We start from the raw sequence: 20,412 nt of genomic DNA on the forward strand, positions 1-20,412 counted from the left end.
GGATTGTCTATAGGTCAATCGAATTTCTGAATTTTAATGCCAAAAAAAAAATCATTCAGCTGTTGTGAATATCTAGTACTATGTGGATAGAAATGACAGAGAGCTGGCTTTGGTACAAAGAAGCCACCAGATTCATCCATTCATCCATCCATCCATCCATTCATTCATTTAGACCACAAATATTTATTAAAGACCTTTAGTGTTACTTAGGATTGTGTTAGGAAGCAAGTAACAGATGTCCAATTGGAGTAGCTTGAATAATATGCATTAATTTTTCTTATGTAACAAGAAATCTAGAGGCATTGGGTAGTAATATTGGTTCGTTAGTGACATAAGTGCCAGCATTGCAGCACCCTTCCTGCTATGATAACCATCGAAGTCGCAACTGCCATATAAGTGTTCAAGACAGAAAGTGGAAGGATTGAGGACGGGTCAGCAGTGTCTTCGTGGAGCTTCATGGAGTCAAGGATGACCTCAGTCATATGTCTAATAGTTAGCAGGCTAATTAATCCAGGAAAGCCTCAGGTGGAATAGTAAACTCTATTCCATGTGACCTTTCATCATGGAAGGTTCCAAAGGGCAGCATGTCCCAAGCACAAGCACTTTCAAGCCTCTTCCTATGTCATGTTGGCTAATCTCTAATTGGCCCAAAATAATCAAATGACCAGACCCAGATAGAAGGCCTGGGGATAAACCATAAGAGACACTTAACTATAGGAAACCAACTGAGGGTTGCTGGAGGGGAGGTGGGTAGAGGAATGGTAACTGGGGGATGGGCATTAAGAAGGGCACATGATGTGATGAGCACTGGGTGTCAGATGCAACTGATGAACTCTACCTCTGAAGCTAATAATGCACTATATGCTAATTAAATGAATTTAAAATAAAAAGAAAAGAAGGGCTGGGGAAATAGATTCCACTTCTTTTTTGAAAAGGTTTTTATTCAATTCCAGTTAGTTAACATATAATGATAACGTTAATTTCATGCATTTGGTCATGTAGTGATTCAGCACTTCCATACCTCATGGGGCGCTCCTCACAAGTGCTCTCCTTTCCCCAACACCTATTACACCCCTCGCCCCTCCCCCCATCCTGCCCTTGATAGGAAGAGATCAACATCACATTGCAAAGGACTGCACAAAGAGAAAGATTCTTTGGCCATTTCTACAAGCAGAAAAGGATATATATATATTTTTTTAATTTGACAGAGATCACAAGTAGGCAGAGAAGCAGACAGAGAGAGAGGAGGAAGCAGGCTCCCTGCTGAGCAGAGAGTCCGATGCGGGGCTCGATCCGAGGACCCCGGGATTACGACCCCAACGGAAGGCAGAGGTCTTAGCCCACTGAGCCACCCAGGCATCCCCAGAAAAGGGGATATCACTATTACCAGACATAAAGAGATGATCAATACGAAAACTAAAAATGAATCAGCATTACCAAATCACGATTGCTATTACGTTGAGATGTTTCAAACCACCACAACCATTACAACCATCCCCACCTCCTTCCCAGATTCTCAGCCCTCAGATTGAATTTTCGGGTTTACATTCTACTTCCAGTTTAGCTAAACTTGCCGCTTTTCAAGTCAGAAGAGAAGGGGATATACAGCTTGAGGCAGAACAACTTAATTCTGAACATTTTGCCCATCACTGCACCTGAAACATTGTTGTATTTATATTACTGGTTTCCTTTGATTTTTCGGCTTTCCTGATGCTATCATTAACATGAACAAAACAAATTGCAAAGCGCAAATATTGTGAGTTTTCTTTTCCCATGTGTGTTGGCAGTTTCTAAAAGCTTATTCTGGATGTTTAAATAAAGTGTCTGATTTTTTTTTAATCACAATATAATTGACATACAATACCTTATTAGATTCAGGTGTATATCATAGTGATTTTGTATTCTTATACATTATAAAGTGATCCTCATAATTAAATCTAGTTACCATCTGTCACCATACAAAATTGTGACATTACTGACTATATTTCCTATGCTGTACCTTGCATCTCTGTGACTTACTTATTCTGTGACTAGAAGTTTATACTGCTTAATTCCCTATACCCATTTTGCACCCCCTCCCCAGGTAACAAACAGTGTGTTTCCTGTTTCTAGGAGTCTGTTTCTGTTTTGTGGTGTTGGTTGATTTTGTTTTTTAGATTTCAGATATAAGTAAAATCATACAGTATTTCTTTCTCCATCTTACTTATTTCCCTTAGCATAGTAGCCTCTATGTCTATCTGTGTAATTGTCAATGACAAGACTTCATTCTTTTTTATGACTAATATTCCATAGTATACTTGCCGTATCTTCTTTATTCATTTATCTAGCCATAAACTTTTAAGTTGCTTTTATAACTTGGCTCTTGTAAACTGCTCCAATGAACATAGGGGTGCATATCTCTGTTCAAATTGGTGTTTTCTTTTTTCTTTTCAAATAAACACCCAGAAGTAGAATTGCAGAATCATATGATAGTTCTAATTTTTATGCAATCTCCATACTGTTTTTCTTAATGGTTGCACCAATTTACATTCCCATCAACAGTACACCAAGGTACTTTTTCTCCAAATCCTCACCAATATTTGTTATTTCTTGTCTTTTGAAACTAACCATTCTTGCTAGTATAAGGTGACATCTCACTGTGGTTTTGATTTTCATTTCCCTGATGATTAATGATGTTCATCATCCTTTCATGTGCCTGTTTGCTATCTGTAGTCTTCTTTGGAAAAATATCTACTCAAGCTCTCGGCTCACTTTTTTAAATTTTTTTTTGGGGGGGTGATATTAGGTTGTGTACATTCTCTGTATTTTGGATATTAACCTCTACTGAATGTATAACTTGCCAGTATCTTCTCTCACTCAGTAGGTTACCATTTGTTTTGTTGATGGTTTTCCTTGCCATGTGAAAGATTTTTGTCCAATGTAATCCCATTTGTTAATTTTAGCTTGTAGTTGTCCTTGCCTGAGGAGACTGGAATTTATTGGCATTTATTGCCGATTATCTTCTAGGATTTTTATGGTTTTAGATCTTACATTCAAGGCTTTAAACCCTCTTGAATTATTTTTATGTATGGTATAAGGCAGTGTCCAGTTTCCTTCTTTTTCATGTAGTTGTTCCAGTTTTCTCAACACCATTTGTTGAAGAGACTGCTTTTTCCCCATTGTAGATTCTCACCTCCTTTGTCATAGATTAATTGACCATATATTTGTGAGTTTATATATGGATACTTTATTCTGTTCTAATGCATGCTAGTACCATATTGTTTTGATTACCATCACTTTGCAGTGTAGTTTGAAATCAGGGTACATGATGTCTCCAGCTTTGTTCTTCTTTCTCAAGATGAATTTGGCTATTCTGGACTTTTTGTGTGTCCATACAAATTTCAAGATTATTTGTTCTTGCTCTGTGAAAATTGCCATTGGTATTTTGATGTGGAGAGCGTTAAATCTGTAGAATGCTTTGATTAGTGTGGACCTTTTAACAGCATTAATTCTTCCCATCCGTGACCACGATAGTATTCTTTACCAGGTAGTATCCTCAGTTCTAAGTTTTTCCCTTTCAGCACTTTAAATGTACCATGCCAGTCTCTTCTGGCCTGAAAATTTCTGCTGACAATTCAACTGACAGTCTTACGGGCTTTTCCTTATCTGTGACTATTTGTTTTATTCTTTTAAAGAAGCTTAGGATTCTTCCTTTATCTTTAACTTCTGTCATTTTTATTATACTGTGTCTTGGTGTGGATCTCTTTGGGTTTTCTTGTTTGGAACTCTGTACTTCTTGAGCCTGGATATCTGTTTCCTTGCCCAGGTTAGAAATATTTCAGCCAGTATTTCTTCAAATAAGTTTTCTGCCTTCTTTCTCCTTTTCTTTTCATCTGGGACACCTATAAAGTGAATGTTAATACCCCTGATGTTTTCCCAGACATTCCTTAAATTAACTTGACTTTTTTTTTAAGTTTTTTTTTCAAGTAAGGTTTTTGTTTTTTGGGGTTTTTTAAGATTTTATTTATTTATTAGAGAGATGGAGAGAGAGCACAAGCAGGCAGAGCAGAAGCAGGCTCCCCACTGAGCAGGCAGCCCGATGCCGAGCTCGATCCCAGGACCCTGAGGTCATGACCTGAGCTGAAGGCAGAGGCTTTAACCCACTGAGCCACCCAGGCGCCCCCTAACTTCTCTTTTTAAAACTCTTTTTTCTTTCTGCTATTATGATTGGATGATTTATATTGCCCTGTCTTCCAGATTGCTGATCCATTCTTCTTATCATTTAATCTGCTGTTAATTCTCCCTAGAATATTTTTTTATTTCAGTTATTGTACTCTTCAACTCTGACTAGTTCTGTCATATTTTTTTAACTCTTGGTTGAACTTCTTCACAAAGAGTGTCCCGCCACTCTTTGGTGAATTCGGTGAACATCTTTATGACCATCACTTTGAACTTCCTATTAGGTGAATTATTTATCTCTATTTCATTATGGTTTTCTTCTGGAGTTTTATCTTGTTCTTTCATTTGAAACATACTTCCCTGTCTCCTCCTTTTGTTTGACTTGTTGTATTTGATCCTATGAATTGGGTGGTACTACTACCTCTCCCTGTGGGGAAGGAGTCCCCTGGTGTAGGAACCTCCATATGTAGCTTGCATATGCTGGTCTTTGATAGACCTGCTGGAGCTGGGACAGGTGTGGGTCAGGGGCAAGGTGCACCACACAAGAGCCACCATGGTAGGACACCTGCAGTTGATGTGGGTGTGGATCAGGGTTCTGGGGCACGTTGCAGTGGAACCACTTTAGTAGAACATTTGGAGACAGAACAAGGGTGGGTCAGGGGATTCCTGGGACCCACCGCATCAGTGACACCTTGGTGGAATAGTGAGAGCTAAGGTGAGCTGGGGGCTTGGAGCTCTCTGGGTTGCCCTAGAAGGCTGGCTAGGGTGCCAACACCCTTGCTATCAAGGCAGAGGGAAATGTAGGAAATTGCTAGTGCCTCCCCCTCCTGAGGGAGCTCTAGTATTTCCCACCTTTTAGCAATCTAAGCTTAGTAAATGGATTTCCTTCACTTGTAATCTACTTTGCCTTTAAGCTACTGTTTTTGTTTTTGTTTATGTTTCCTTGCTTTTTTTCCACTGTTTTCCAGGACAGGCAAGTTGGTGCACTGGCCTCTCGATGATATCCTTTCCTACTAGAGATCATCACACTGGGGGTGGGATTCCCATTATTACCATCTCTCCGTCTACCCTACCCTTCTTTATGCGGTCCCCCTATTGTTTGTTGTACAGAAACTGTTCCTAATTGCTATATGTGTGGATGTAGATTTGGTGGCTCCATGGGACAAAGTGAATTCAGGGTCCTCCTCTGCCACCATCACACACACAGTATCTAACTGTTCAGTATTATTGAAAGTAAATATTTAGAAATGAGGACCTTATGACATTTCTTTTTCTTTTTTTTTTTTAACCTATTTTCAGCGTAACAGTATTCATTGTTTTTGCACCACACCCAGTGCTCCATGCAATCCGTGCCCTCTCCAATACCCACCACCTGGTTCTCCCAACCTCCCACCCCTCGCCCCTTCAAAACCCTCAGGTTGTTTTTCAGAGTCCATAGTCTCTCATGGTTCACCTCCCCTTCCAATTTCCCTCAAATCCCTTCTCCTCTCCATCTCCCCTTGTCCTCCATGCTATTTGTTATGCTCCACAAATAAGTGAAACCATATGATAATTGACTCTCTCTGCTTCCCTTATTTCACTCAGCATAATCTCTTCCAGTCCCGTCCATGTTGCTACAAAAGTTGGGTATTCATCCTTTCTGATGGAGGCATAATACTTCATAGTGTATATGGACCACATCTTCCTTATCCATTCGTCCGTTGAAGGGCATCTTGGTTCTTTCCACAGTTTGGTGACCGTGGCCATTGCTGCTATAAACATTGGGGTACAGATGGCCCTTCTTTTCACGACATCTGCATCTTTGGGGTAAATACCCAGTAGTGAAATTGCAGGGTTATAGGGAAGCTCTATTTTTAATTTCTTGAGGAATCTCCACACTGTTTTCCAAATTGGCTGCACCAACTTGCATTCCCACCAATAGAGTAAGAGGGTTCCCCTTTCTCCACATCCTCTCCAACACATGTTGTTTCTTGTTTTGCTAATTTCGGCCATTCTAACTGGTGTAAGGTGGTATCTCAATGTGGTTTTAATTTGAATCTCCCTGATGGCTAGTGATGATGAACATTTTTTCAGGTGTCTGATAGCCATCTGTATATCTTCATTGGAGAAGTGTCTGTTCATATCTTCTGCCCATTTTTTAATATGATTGTCTGTTTTGTGTGTTGAGTTTGAGGAGTTCTTTATAGGTCCTGAATATCAACCTTTTGTCTGTACTGTCATTTGTAAATATCTTCTCCCATTCCGTGGGTTGCCTCTTTGTTTTGTTGACTATTTCCTTTGCTGTGCAGAAGCTTTTGATCTTGATGAAGTCCCAAAAGTTCATCTTGCTTTTGTTTCCTTATGACATTTCTTATTTCCTCTTCTACTTAAAAACACATGTGAAAGCTCTAGCATGTTTTTATGTAACTCAGACTGCCTATATTAAATGGTGCTAAGCATACAGCAGATAGTCTATAAATATTTTCTGATAAGGAAAGCTAAATTCTTCCAAACTATTCAGGCATTTCCACAAAAACAACCATGATAGTTGTGTGGTATTCTGTAGGGGAAAATAAAAACACTTGATTGTTATTTTCCACTTCTCAAAAGGCTGGCAAGAGAATGTATATGCTTACCGAGTTTTGGGGCAGTTCTGCCAAATACAAAAATAACCAGTTATAAAATGATTTTGCCATTTCAAACACATACAGAGGAATCAGATTAGATCCAAGAGTGTTCTATGATCAAGGTTTACACATTTCATCCTCACATGAAAGTTAGGTTATATTTTCTGAAGTTAAATTAATTATAATAAACCTGAAGGTATCAAAGTCTCCCACAGAGGCTGTATGAGCATAATCTCATTAGAGCGTAATGTTCTCTTATGTTATCATACATCTATGAGACAGGCGTATAAAGCATTGAGAGCCACAGGCTTTTTATCCAAGACTCACCCCTCCCAAGATTTCCATGTTCTCAGTTGTAATTTACTCAACCACCATGACATCCTAATAAAATAAGAGAAACAGGGTGTCTTGTTCAATTCCCCAAGATTTGGCTTCTCAGGCGATAGGTGAGTTCAGGGTTAGAGATGCCTCTTTCTTACTTGCTATCAATTTTATAGATCTGAAGAGGCTTAAGAGGTTTTATGTGCCCTGGTTCTTTCTCTCTTGTCTAAAGTCTCCATCAGTGCCAAGAGCATCTCACTGGGAGTTTGAACTTTCCTTTAATCTAATCCATTTAGAAAATGACTCACAATTTATTGAATAAAGTAGAGAAAATTGATACCTTTTCATTAGGCTGACAAAGTCTTTTTCACTGTTGGCATCTGAAATGTGTTTTCTATTTAAATTTTATTTATATCAATCTTCTCTAGTGAGAACAAGATTAAAATGAAAGATCTTACAATCAGTGTACAACTTTCCCATTACTGCCAAGATTTCGAGCCCTAGTTTTGCAAAGGAGCTTGAGGCCAAGAATTTTCTGGAAATAATTTAATATCTGGGATTAGTTGCAAAGTGAAATTAACCAAAAGTGATATTTTAATGTATCAATAACAATAAAAGTGATTACTTTACATATGAAAAGAAGAAAATGGACTTAACTGACATTATTTGATTATGGTAAATCTGTAGCAATTTTAGCAAAGACTATGTTATAGAATTTAATAATAACTTCACAAAGTACTTTTTCAAATTGGGAAAACACTTGTGTATAAATATATTCCTCCAGTGAGCCATTTCCAAATTGTAAGAACACAGAGAGCTAGCACTCAAAAGATATACACATGTGCATGTGGCTTAAATGTTGCTTATAAGGGGCGCCTGGGTGGTGCAGTAGGTTGAACATCTAACTCTTGGTTCTTCTCAGGTTATGATCTCAAGGTTATGAGACTGACCCTCACATTAGGCTCTGGGCTCAGCAGAGAGGCTCTTGCTCACTCTCCCTCTGTCCGCCCCACCCCTCCCACCCCACTCTCTCTCTAAATAAATAAGTAAATTTTTATTTAAAAACTTGCTTATAAATGTCTTTATTTATTTAATATTTTTTTTATATGTGTCCAGACCCTGCTCCTGTCTAGGCTTTTTTTTTTTTTTTAATTTATTTTCAGCGTAACAGTATTCATTGTTTTTGCACCACACCCAGTGCTCCATGCAATCCGTGCCCTCTCCAATACCCACCACCTGGTTCCCCCAACCTCCCACCCCCCGCCCCTTCAAAACCCTCAGGTTGTTTTTCAGAGTCCATAGCCTCTCATGGTTCACCTCCCCTTCCAATTTCCCTCAACTCTCTTCTCCTCTCCATCTCCTCTTTTCCTCTATGCTATTTGTTATGCTCCACAAATAAGTGAAACCATATGATAATTGACTCTCTCTGCTTGACTTATTTCACTCAGCATAATCTCTTCCAGTCCCGTCCATGTTGCTACAAAAGTTGGGAATTCCTCCTTTCTGATGGAGGCATAATACTTCATAGTGTATATGGACCACATCTTCCTTATCCATTCGTCCATTGAAGGGCATCTTGGTTCTTTCCAGTGTGGCGACCGTGGCCATTGCTGCTATAAACATTGGGGTACAGATGGCCCTTCTTTTCACTACATCTGTATCTTTGGGGTAATTTAATTTTTTTAAGATTTTATTTATTTATTTGACAGACAGAGATCACAAGTAGGCAGAGAGGCAGGCAGAGAGAGAGGAGGAAGCAGGCTCCCTGATGCGCAGAGCCCAATGCGGGGCTCAATCCCAGGACCCTGAGATCATGACCTGAGCCCAAGGCAGAGACTCTAACCTACCGAGCCACCCAGGTGCCCCTAAATATTTTGTTTTAAAATCTCACTTTTCTTCTGATTTAAAAAATAGAGATTTTGGAGTTCTTCTCTATATCCATATCCAGTTAACAGTGCCTCTCCTCAATCTGTTGCCATGGATGTAAATGGACCACATAGAAGTAGCAGCCACCAGGAAGTCAAATTTCAAAGGGACAAGCATAAATGCATGTTTTATTCTGAAATAGCAAGATTCTCCATGCTGAGTTTGCTAACCCTATGATGCACGTGTAGAGTAAGTACGTCCCATTCAGCAGGGACTTCCAAGAAAAAAAGTTTACACTAAGGAATGTAATATTCTTCTGGCCCTTGTGTGTGTTTGGCTTAGAGCCTTCACTCTGTTTGACCTCATGATAGTCCCCTCCGGTATTTCAGCCCTTTTGGTTAGATTTCCTGGAGGAGAAATTAGTCACCAAGAAATTGAGATTTTGTTGTTGTTGTTGTTGTTGTTTCACTACGTTAGGTCTATTCTACAAAGAGTCAACGTGGAATATGAAGACTGGGAGCAGGCTGGGTTCCCCAGCTGGCTAAGACCATGCTTCTGTACCCCCAAAAGACAAACAAAATCTATGCTTTCACTCAAATCATTAAAAATTCTAACCAGTGTTTCGGAAACTGTGCAGAGAAATGCGTGCTTCTGGTGAGAAATAGCGGTTATGAACAGTTTCTTGACAGTTTATATATCACAAATGCTAAACATTTTTGTGTTTTTTTTTACCTTTTCACTCAGAAATACCACTTCTTAGAATTTACCCTGGAGAAATAATTAAATACATTTGCAATGGTGTATGCACAAGGGTGTTAATATAAGCATTTTTACTAATAGCAAACAACTAGCAACAAAAAAGACAAATTTCCAACACCAAGGGACTGGTTAAATAAAATGCACCTTAATAGGGGATGTGATATAGGCCTTAAGGTAATGATTCATTTCATTTATTTAGAGATGTGCAAAAATATTTATGATTCCATGGTAGATTTTTTTTTTAGATTATTTATTTGACACACAGAGAGAGAGATCACAAGTAGGCAGAGAGGCAGGCAGGTAAGGGGGGAGCAGGACTCCTGCTGAGCAGAGAGCCTGATGTGGGGCTCGATCCCAGGACCCTGAGATCATAACCTGAGCCGAAAGCAGAGGCTTTAACCCACTGAGCCACCCAGGTGCCCCTCCATGGTAGATTTTAAAGAAGGGTAGCAAATGGTCTGTGTGGAATGGTCTTACTTACATAAAAAATATTGTATATGTTAGTGTATACATTTTTTTCAACCATTTAAAAATATATATATTGATGATCTGCTATATGACAGCACCCTTCTAGCCACTTAAGAATATAAAGTCCAAACCTTCATGGAACTTAGAGCCAAGTGGGAAGAAAGGACAAATATCCAGGTACACTGAAAATGGTGTGTGGATTCAGGATGTAGCACATATTATGAGGAAAATCAAAGCAGGCTATAAGGGGAAAGTGTCAGGGTCAGGTGGATATGGCTTATTTTTGATAAATTTTCAAGAAGGGCCACTCAAGAATAAAACAAAACAAAACAAAACAGTTGAATTGAGGCTCAATTGATGTCAATTCTGGATGAACATGTCCAGGACAGAGGGTGAGCCAAATCAGAAAAGAGATTTACGTGTTTGCAAAAGAGCTAGAGGGGGTAGAGCAATTGCTGAAGGGTGAAGATGGAGCTGGTAGAAAAAAAAAATGGATGGAGAGATAGGATGAACCAAGTAACATGGCTCTTTGAAGGCTAGAGTAAGGAGTATAGAATTTATTCCATGTGCTGACACAATTGGAGAGTTTTAAGCAGAGGATTGATATCAAATGATTTGCATTTTAAAGATCACTCTGAATGCTGTGTCAAGAATAATTAGAGAAAAAGACTGGAAAATCCATAGCCAAATGTAGTAGTCTACTTCTGCTTAATGTGACTACATTTACTTTCCTTTTGCTAAATGTATGCTTTGAATTTTGGAAAAGAGTAGATATTACTTTTAAAATTAAGAAGGATAACCAAAGGTTTCTCTGGTTGGCAAAAACCAGAGCATCAGAATGCAAGGGTCTCAACAAATTTACAAATCCTACTCTATCATAAACTATGGGGCTGCTCTTGAATGTTTTAATCACAGAATGTTAAACTTGAGAATCCAGGAGTGTTCAATAGGAAATTTATTTAATAATCATGATTCTTGATGTTTCTTCTTATACATAGATTTAAAATTATGTCTACAAAGGGAAAAATATCATTGAATTAAATTCTAAAATAAAACTACTGATTTAGTGAAACCAAGACATGCAGTGTTTAATTTATAAGTGGGCACAAGGATAGAGTTATCAGGTATTCAAAGTGCATGATAAGCCAGGGACTGCAACCTTGGTGTAGAGCGCACAAAGAAGAATATTAGAATTGGCAGGAATTAAGAGCATTCCCTTGAGTTGATAAAAAAATCTGAATATTCCTTGTCACCAGAGCAGATAGCTTTTTTCAGAGCAGTAGAAACTATACCCGTGCATTCTGATAAGACAGCTTGGAACAGCCTGTGACAAGCAAAAGATTAATGTTTTGTGTCTTATCTTAAAATTCATGTGAAGTTAGACCTCATAATATATATACTTATTTGCTTTACTATGGAAACAATTTTGCTGATTACTTAGTTTTTAAATTACCTCAGCAATGAAGACTTTCTTTCATTTTTTATTTGACTGTAGTTGACTCACAATGTTACATTAGTTTTAAGTGTACAACACAGTGATTCAAATTCTATACACTTTATGCTGTACTCAAGTGGAGCTACCATCTGTCATCTTACAATGCTATTACAGTGTCATTGCCTATATTTCCTATGCCTGTCTTTTATTTCTGTAACATTCTATACCTGGAAGCCTGTATTTCCCACTCTTCCCCACCCATTTTGCCCATCCCCCACCTCCCTTCCCTCGGGCAAACTTCAGTTTGTTTTCTGTATGTGTAGGTCTGACGCTGCCTTTTTTGTTCTTCTTTTTTGATTCAGTTGTTTTGTTTTCTAGATGCCACACATGAGTAAAATCATATGGTATTTGTCTTTCTCAGTCTAGCTTATTTTACTTAGTATAATATCCTCTAGGTCCATCTATGTTGTAGCATATGTCAAGATTACTCTTTTATGGCTGTATAATATTCCTGTGTGTGTGTGTGTGTGTGTGTGTGTGTGTGCACGTGTATGCGTGCACGCATACCACATCATCTTTAATCACTCATCTATTGATGGACGTTTTGGCTGCTTCCGTATCTTGGTTGTTGTAAATGATGATGCCACCAATGAAACAAAAAAGCAAGCTACTAGATGAGAGAAGATATTTGCAAATGACATATCTGATAAAGGGTTAATGTCCAAAATATATTAAAAACTTATACACCTCAACGCCAAAAAAACCCACAAAAAATCCAATTTAAAAATGGGCTGTGGACCTGAAAAGACATTTTTCCACAAAAGACACACAGATGGCCAACAGACACATGAAAAGTTGCTCAACATAAACTCATGATCAGGGAGATGCAAGTCAAAACCATGATGAGATGCCACCTTCACCTGTCAGAATGGTTTAAACACATACCCACACATGAAATAACAAGTGTTGGTGAGAATGTGGAGGAAAATGAACCATCATGCATTGTTGGTGAGAATGTAAATTAGTACAGCCACTGTGGAAAAGAGTATGGAGTTTCCTCAAAAATTTAAAAATAGAAATACCATATAATCAAATAACTCTACTATCAGTTATTTATCTAAAGCGAAAAGACTAATCGAAAAGATATAGGCACCCTTATATTTAATAAGGGCTCTTCTTACTATATCACTCTGATGATTCAAAGCAGATCCCCTCATTAGTGTCCCTAGTATCTTTCTCATGATTTGTCTGTGTGTATTATCACATCGTCACAATTAGTATTTATCTCCTACAATAGATTGTAAGCTACTTTAGGATAGGAACTGTGTCTGTTTTATATTTATTTATATCATTAACAGCAGTTAGTGAATAACTTCTTTTTTTTTTAATAGCTTTTTTTTTTTTAAAGATTTTATTTATTTATTTGACAGAGAGAAATCACAAGTAGATGGAGAGGCAGGCAGAGAGAGAGAGAGGGAAGCAGGCTCCCTGCCGAGCAGAGAGCCCGATGCGGGACTCGATCCCAGGACCCCGAGATCATGACCTGAGCCGAAGGCAGCGGCTTAACCCACTGAGCCACCCAGGCGCCCAGTGAATAACTTCTGAATAAATAAAAGATAACCTTTGTCTTCAAATACCTTCAAGGAAGATAAAATTGCCCCAGTTTGAAAAGCACTGGAATAGAATTTGTAGAAGGAAAGCAATACTAATCAATCACGTCATTAGTTCCATGTATGTTTCCGAAATATATTGTAGACCCTAGAAATAAACACAGTCTAGTTAGCAAAAACTGAATATATGCATCCCACAATTAGTATGAACTTCCAATAAGATAAGGCATTAACTCTCTATGAAGATGATTGGACAGATGTATATACAGGAGGATAGAGGACATGTGGACAAGTAACAGAATAATTGCCACATGTTAAGTATAAAGTTTATTATGTATCATACTAGGATGCTGACCTCACTTTAAAATTTACTATTACCAGTTGTGATTTCTATTAACTGCATTTATAACTCAAGAACCTTAGAGTTGACCTGAGCAACTTTCCAAAGCAATACTACCAGTGAGTAGTGGGCTTCAGATTCAAACCCAGGTCTTTCTATCTTATATCCAAGAGCTCAGAGGCTAACTATTACATAATGTCTCTCTACCCTGGATCCTAACCTTAAATGTGGGCTCGCAGGAAAGAGGGGATTTGGAATGATTGCCAGCCACATTATTCTATGCCTTTAACTTTACTTTGATAAAGACAATAACACAGAGGGAGTCACAGGCAGGTCCTTTGAAGAAGAGCATTGTAACAGCTGTTACAACAACTTGTGCATAAAGGAAGGCAGGAGAGCTGCTGCAGTCCCCTCATGGAGTTCCAGCCATTGCCTAAACTGCATGGCAGGTCGCACAAAAATGAGCTGGGAAATTTGTCTTGATTGATGTACTTAGAACCTACTTCTGGGAACATGAATGAAATCGTATGCTCAGCTATTTAATTTATGCTCAAACTCTCATAAGTCATAGAAGCAAGCTGAGAGTTTGGCATAATATTGAAGAACAATGGTTCACTCTCTCACTTCGTGAGGAATTGCCTTTTCTGTTTTGCAGTGATTTTATTCTTTAGAGTAATAAAAATGATGACGCTGATGATAATAACAGCTAATATTTATTGAACATTTATTGGATGCCAGACACTCTGCTAAGTGCTTTGAATGCGCTTTCTCATGAAATCCTCCAATCCTTTCATACAAGCACTATTTTTTTCTTTTTCTCTGTTTCTTTTTTTTTTTTTAATTCACTCATTCATAAATTCTAAACCTGTCTTGAGTTACTCTGTGCCATTCAGTGATGAATGTAGTAGGAGCCCTGCCCTCCAGGGGCACATTGTCTGGTGAATAGGCAGGTACATGAACTAATAATACTAGTCCCATGTAGTGAGGGTTACAGTAGATGTAGTTGAGTTATTAGTCATATGGTTTCCGCAGTTGTTCCTGACATTGCTTTCAGCTCTGCCCTTCTTCACAATTCTGGAGTAGGCAACCAAAATCCAGACCTAGCCCTCCTGTGTGAATGCAGCCATGCTTACGTAGCATTTCAGCTGTTTGTTTCTTTCTTCTTGCATCTTGTACATCACGGCCAAATCCATCTTTCCCAACCATCCCATTAATCGTCTCTTCCCTTTGCACACAGAATCTAGAATATTCAGTGACTTATCATTCCTTGAAGGAAAACAAAACAAAACAAAAACCCAGCCTGAGCTTCATGCTTTCAAGAACCTCCACAATCTTATTAAGATTTTTCTCTTCCCACTCCCCAGGGGGAGCCTACATTTCCAGCACAATGATGTACTTACTGCCAAGGGAGTATTTTGCTCATTTATACCCCTTATAGTAATCCATGCCAAAATGCCAGTTGTGCCCATACTGAGAAACTCTGAGCTAAACTGTAAGCTCTCAGGGCGGAGACTATGTCATGGTCATTATTTGATCCATCCCACTAAATCAGGTAGTCCTTTGACTATAGAAAGTGCTCAAAGACCATTTACTGAGTTGAGACCCAAATATTGTCTATTGAAATGATAAACGGGAAAGGCATTTCTTCAACAAACTAATGTATATTTGCTGTACTTATTAAGCCCATTGCTTACCAGTACTGTGTTCTCTTTATGTGGAAAAAGGCCTCAAAGTGAGTAACAACAACAACAATAACAAAAGGATTTCTGGTCATTTAAGATTTATCACGGATGGGTTGATTCTCTTTTGACAAGTCTCTCTTTTGGTCTGTAGCAACAGGACCTGGTACAAGGGAGAAGTCAAAACTTAGGATTAAAGTAGCTTTAGTGATTTTATGAATCTCTTAAGGAAAGATGAACATTCTTGAAAAAGTAGGAGACCGGATATTTTCCTAAATATGGCACATTCATAGAGCGAATTCCAGAACCCCAGGGCTAAAAGGGAGCCTCTTTTATAATCACCACAGATAAGAGAGAGTTGGTTTTTGCAGCTGATATTTAATTAACTCAGTTCTTCTAGGGGATAAAGAGTCCTCATAGAAATTAGGCATCTATGTCACAAATTTCTTGTGGCTTCAAAAATTGTTCACTGCTGGGACTTACTACTAAAACACAATAAGTAGTAGAATCAAGCAATATGTAGCTCTGTCTAGGAAGAAACAAATGTGATGTAAACTGGCTCTTACCCAAAATATTTTTACATTAATTTTATAAGAAATTAAATGTTTTGTGTTTGCCTCAAGTGTTTTGTGTTTATATGAAATTTATTTTCAGTAATCATATACCAGAGAGAATTCATTCATTCACTCAGCAGCCAGTAAATGCTTTTAAAGAGTTCTGAGAATCCTGAACACAAAACTAGAATGAGTTTGCACATTTATGATGCAAATCATGGATTTTATCAGTAAGCAGGCCTGCATTTTATTTTATTTTTTTTAGTTTTATTATTTATTTGACAGAGATCACAAGTAGGTAGAGAGGCAGGCAGAAAGAGAGGGGGAAGCAGGGTCCCCACTCAGCAGAGAGCCCAGTGCAGGGCTCTATCCCAGGACACCAAGATCATGACCTGAGCTGAAGCAGAGGCTTTAACTCACTGAGCCACCCAAGCGCCCCCAAGCCTGCATTTTAGTCTTAATTCCTACACTTCTTATGTGTGTAAGCTGGGCAAACGTATTTAGCCCCACTGGACTTCAGGTTTTTCATCCATGGTTCAAAATAATACCCACCTTTAGGATTGCTATGAAAATTAGATAATAACATTTAAGGTACCTAACAGAGAAACATAGAAGAAACCATCAGGAACCTCAGTTGTCATTTTTATTACTGCACTGACCATTATAATGCAAGATATTTAGAGTTATTTGTGTTTACAGTTTTCTTATGAGAAAAATTATAAAAACAGGTAACATTTATGTTAGCCCACTGTGTTAAATCTCTTTAAATCATTCCTCTTCCAATAATCTGAAGGTTTTAGGTAGCTTCCAGTATGGAAGAGGGAGTAATCTATAAATCCTCCCTGAATTTTCTTGAAGTTATTGCAGGAAATATGAGTATATGGGGAAAGAAAGTTATGAAAAAAGACTGTAGTTTGACCCAAGACATGAAGTGATGTATGTTAAAATGACAATGTAATGCATAAATCAGAAGTAAAGTCAGTCTAATAGCATCTTTAGAAAAGCAACACTGGAAGAATGAACTCAATTCTAATAAACCAGAGGGTAATGTCCAAGCGTCAAACCCTATTTAGGAGAAGCAAGTGTAATACGAATTTTTAGAGATTATAGGCAGGTCTGGGGATGTTTTTTATTCTTAGAAAGCCTTTCCTTTTTCCCTGTGAGTCAGTGGACCTTTATTCCCTGGAATTAAAGGTGATCTGTGGGTTGTAAGATGCCTTTTTTCCCCTATTGTCTACATTGTCATTGAGAAGATATTAATGCTTAAAAGAAAGAGAAGCTCCTTTGTTAGCTTACAACAAAGTAAGCCAGCTCTTAGAGGGCAGAGAGCAGCCTAGAGAAGAGGGAACAGTGTCCTTTTGAAGGAAGTAAAGATGCTGAAGCTGACCTTACTGGCAGTTTGTTCGTTATTTGTGTGCCTCCATGGCGGAAAAAAAAGTCACAACCGCTAAATGGGAGACTGTCGGGAAAGGTGGTTTCCCCTCAGAGCTCAGACCAGATGGTTTCCATTCTTGGTGTCGATTCAGGGCAGCAATCATGAGATATTAGGTGGGATTTCAGGGGACAAGTGTGGCAAATGTCACCGGCCTGTTGCTGACTAAGTGCTGGCCAAAAGGAAGCTTCGGACTGTGGTCTCTTGATAAACACTGCCAAACCCTGCCATTGATCTTATGTCACCGGAAGCCTGGCAATTTATTTTTGTCCCCTTTCAACAGTACAAGTGTTTTTCTTGCCTCCAAAATACATGCGTGTCTTATTTACTATTGTCTCTTATCAAGGCACCTATAAATATGGTCCCTTACCTATGACTGGAATGTGACCCTATTCTACACCCTCATACAGAGCCCCACTATTGAAAAGAAAAGTGCTCCTGGGGCTCCTGGGTGGCTCAGTCAGTTAAGTGTCTGACTCTTGGTTTCCGCTCAGGTCATGGTCTCATGGGTTGTGAGATCGAGCCCTGATGCCAACTGAATATTACCCCCACCTTAAAAGACCACCAGAGACGTGAGTCAAAGCCAAGCAGCAAGGGTCATTTATTGCAGGTTCGAACCTGGACCTCTGCGCCGCTCGTTGCCGATAACGCCGAGAGGTCCGGAGCTGGGTCGGTGCAGGATTTTTATAGACAGATACAAGCAAGTTTCGGGTGGGGCTGAGCTGATTGATCGATAGTTTGAACAGGCATACTTGGCGTCAGTGGATTGGGTCAGGGGACCCACGCGCAAAAGCAGACAAAGCAATCTTACAGAAGCAGAACTGGCCTGGCCGGTTAGCCCACGCATGCGAAAAAAGCACTATCAGGATATTGATGGCCTGGTTACTATCAAGCCAAGGCCACTTTCCCTCTAATGAGGCACTAACATAAAGACAATTGGGAGTATCCTGGTGGAATGTTACATTCCTGCTATCAAACATCCTTGTTAGTGAGATTTAGGTTTAGAAGAAATTTAACTTTATTTACTTTTCCTTCTACCTCCACCTCCTTCGGTTTTTCATGGAGGGGAGGGTGACATTAGGGCTCGAGGAACTGATTTCTGTGTCCTTGGAAATTGGGCTATTGATAAGGTAACTTCTTTGTTGTAAATCTCAAGGACATTTGCAAACCAAGGGAGACTCCTACCCTGCAGGACTGCGATCTCTGCAAGTTAACTATTTATCGTTTTATGGCAGTCAGGGGTGCCTGAGGAATGCTACACATATGGAGGGGAGCGGGTGAAGGGGGGGTGCAAGGCGCCAGCTTTTGCTTTGTCCTCAGCCAGCCTCCTGCTCCTTCAGCCCCACGTTAGGCTCCGTGCTCAGCAGGAGTCTACTTGAGATTCTCTCCCTCTGTCCCTCCCCAACTTGCACATGCATGCTGGTACTCTCTCTTTCTCCTACCCCCCCCCCAATAAATAAATAAATCTTAAGAAAGAAAAGAAGAGAAGAAAAAGGAAAAGAAAAACTCATAATCATTCTCTATCCTGCGGAAGATCTGTATCTTCTGTTGCTACTTACTCTGTGTTTTACTGAAATACCACGTTGTTTTGCATACGGATAGACTATTTACAAGATTTTATTTTCTATACTTGCGTGCTGTATTCCAATAGAGATGCATTTTATGTCGTTCAGTCTGGTCCACACATAAGGTATGAATCAAACAGAGGGAAATTACCCTTGGAAAATTCCTCAAATTGACTGGATAACAGAGTAGACATGGTTTTGCATATAATATCAAAATTTTGCAATCTGTAGGCTGGATTCCAAAGGAAGGCAAGTCCAAAGTAAGGGTAGTATAGAAAGAGGAAAACTTGAATGCAAGCATGGCCGTATGGTTAAACCGTTCGCTTGTAAGTTAGCAAGATACTCCTTCCATAGAATGCCTAACACTGGGGGCGCCTGGGTGGCTCAGTGGTTTGGGCTGCTGCCTTCGGCTCGGGTCATGATCTCAGGGTCCTGGGATCAAGCCCTGCATCGGGCTCTCTGCAGGAAGCCTGCTTCCCTCTTTCTCTCTCTCTCTCTCTGCCTGCCTCTCTGCCTACTTGTGATTTCTGTCTGTCAAATAAGTAAATAAAATCTTTAAAAAAAAAAAAAAAAGAATGCCTAACACTGGATGGCGGAAGAATTTCAGTGGGTGCTCCTGCTTCACTTTGGGGAGGGAGGATGTTACTCCATTCCTTTTAAATATGAATCCTCCGTGATGTTAACAGATGTCATCTGACCTCTTTGTCTTTATGAGAGAAAGCATCACGGTGGGGCCTCCTCTTTGGAGGGTAAGGGGCTGAGGGGTGAATATCTCCAGAACTAGGGTTCCAGGCCAGTATGAAAACAAGCCAATCGGAAAGTGCCAGAAAGAGACACGGGCAGACATTTGAGAATCTGGGATGGCAGAAATAATTCTTCACTCGTTAAGGCATTAGGGAAGATTGGACCTTCTTGATTTGTGCGGAGTGATCCAGTCACTATCCTATAAAATCTTATGATCAAAAAACAAGCCTGTGCTATAAATAGATCCACTAAGTTCATTGCCAGCTTCCTGTCGTGGTCATCTGTGATACTCCCCTGAAAAGTGGGGCTTTTTAATCAGAGGTTTAACTTTCCAAAGTTCCAGCCACATCAGATGAAACATCAAAAGGAAACCCAGTTCACCTCAAACATACCTTTGATTGTAAACAAGTACTCTTATTAATTTTTACTCTTAGTTTTTATTTTGCAGGTTTTCTTTCATGCTTCCAGTCATTTTGGTTTTTTTCTCAAAAGCATTAGGTTGGGGGATTAACCCTAATGCTGGGTGGATAAACTGGCCTTCCCGAGGGAACAGTTCTGTCATTCTGAAGAGCAGTTAACACTTTTGTCCCTGTCCCTAAAAAGAAATAGTACAGGTCCTTGTTTTGTAAAAACTAACATAGAAGCTCCTCCAAAAAGTATGTCTTTCCAACCATATGTTTTCATCTTTCGTTGTCTGAGGAGATTTTTGACAAAATGTTGCTTGATCAAACCAGTCAGCATAAAATTATATTTGTGATGTTGAGACTGATACATGAAAATATTACTCTTCTTCAGAGAGAATGCTTAGCCAATCATAGAAGCTTAAAGAGAAATTTGCGTGCTCGAAAGGGAATTGACACTTCCAGAAGGTCACG

At 39.3% G+C, this 20,412-nt stretch overlaps 1 protein-coding gene across 2 annotated transcripts in view; it reads left to right on the forward strand.

The window, feature by feature from the left end:
• The window catches only part of TAFA1 (TAFA chemokine like family member 1), a 516,319-nt gene that overhangs the window by 487,290 nt on the left and 8,617 nt on the right, over positions 1-20,412 (forward strand). The window lies entirely within an intron of this gene.

The sequence above is a fragment of the Mustela erminea genome, chromosome 1 (genome assembly GCF_009829155.1).
Source record: "Mustela erminea isolate mMusErm1 chromosome 1, mMusErm1.Pri, whole genome shotgun sequence".
In the NCBI taxonomy this organism is placed as follows: domain Eukaryota; kingdom Metazoa; phylum Chordata; class Mammalia; order Carnivora; family Mustelidae; genus Mustela; species Mustela erminea.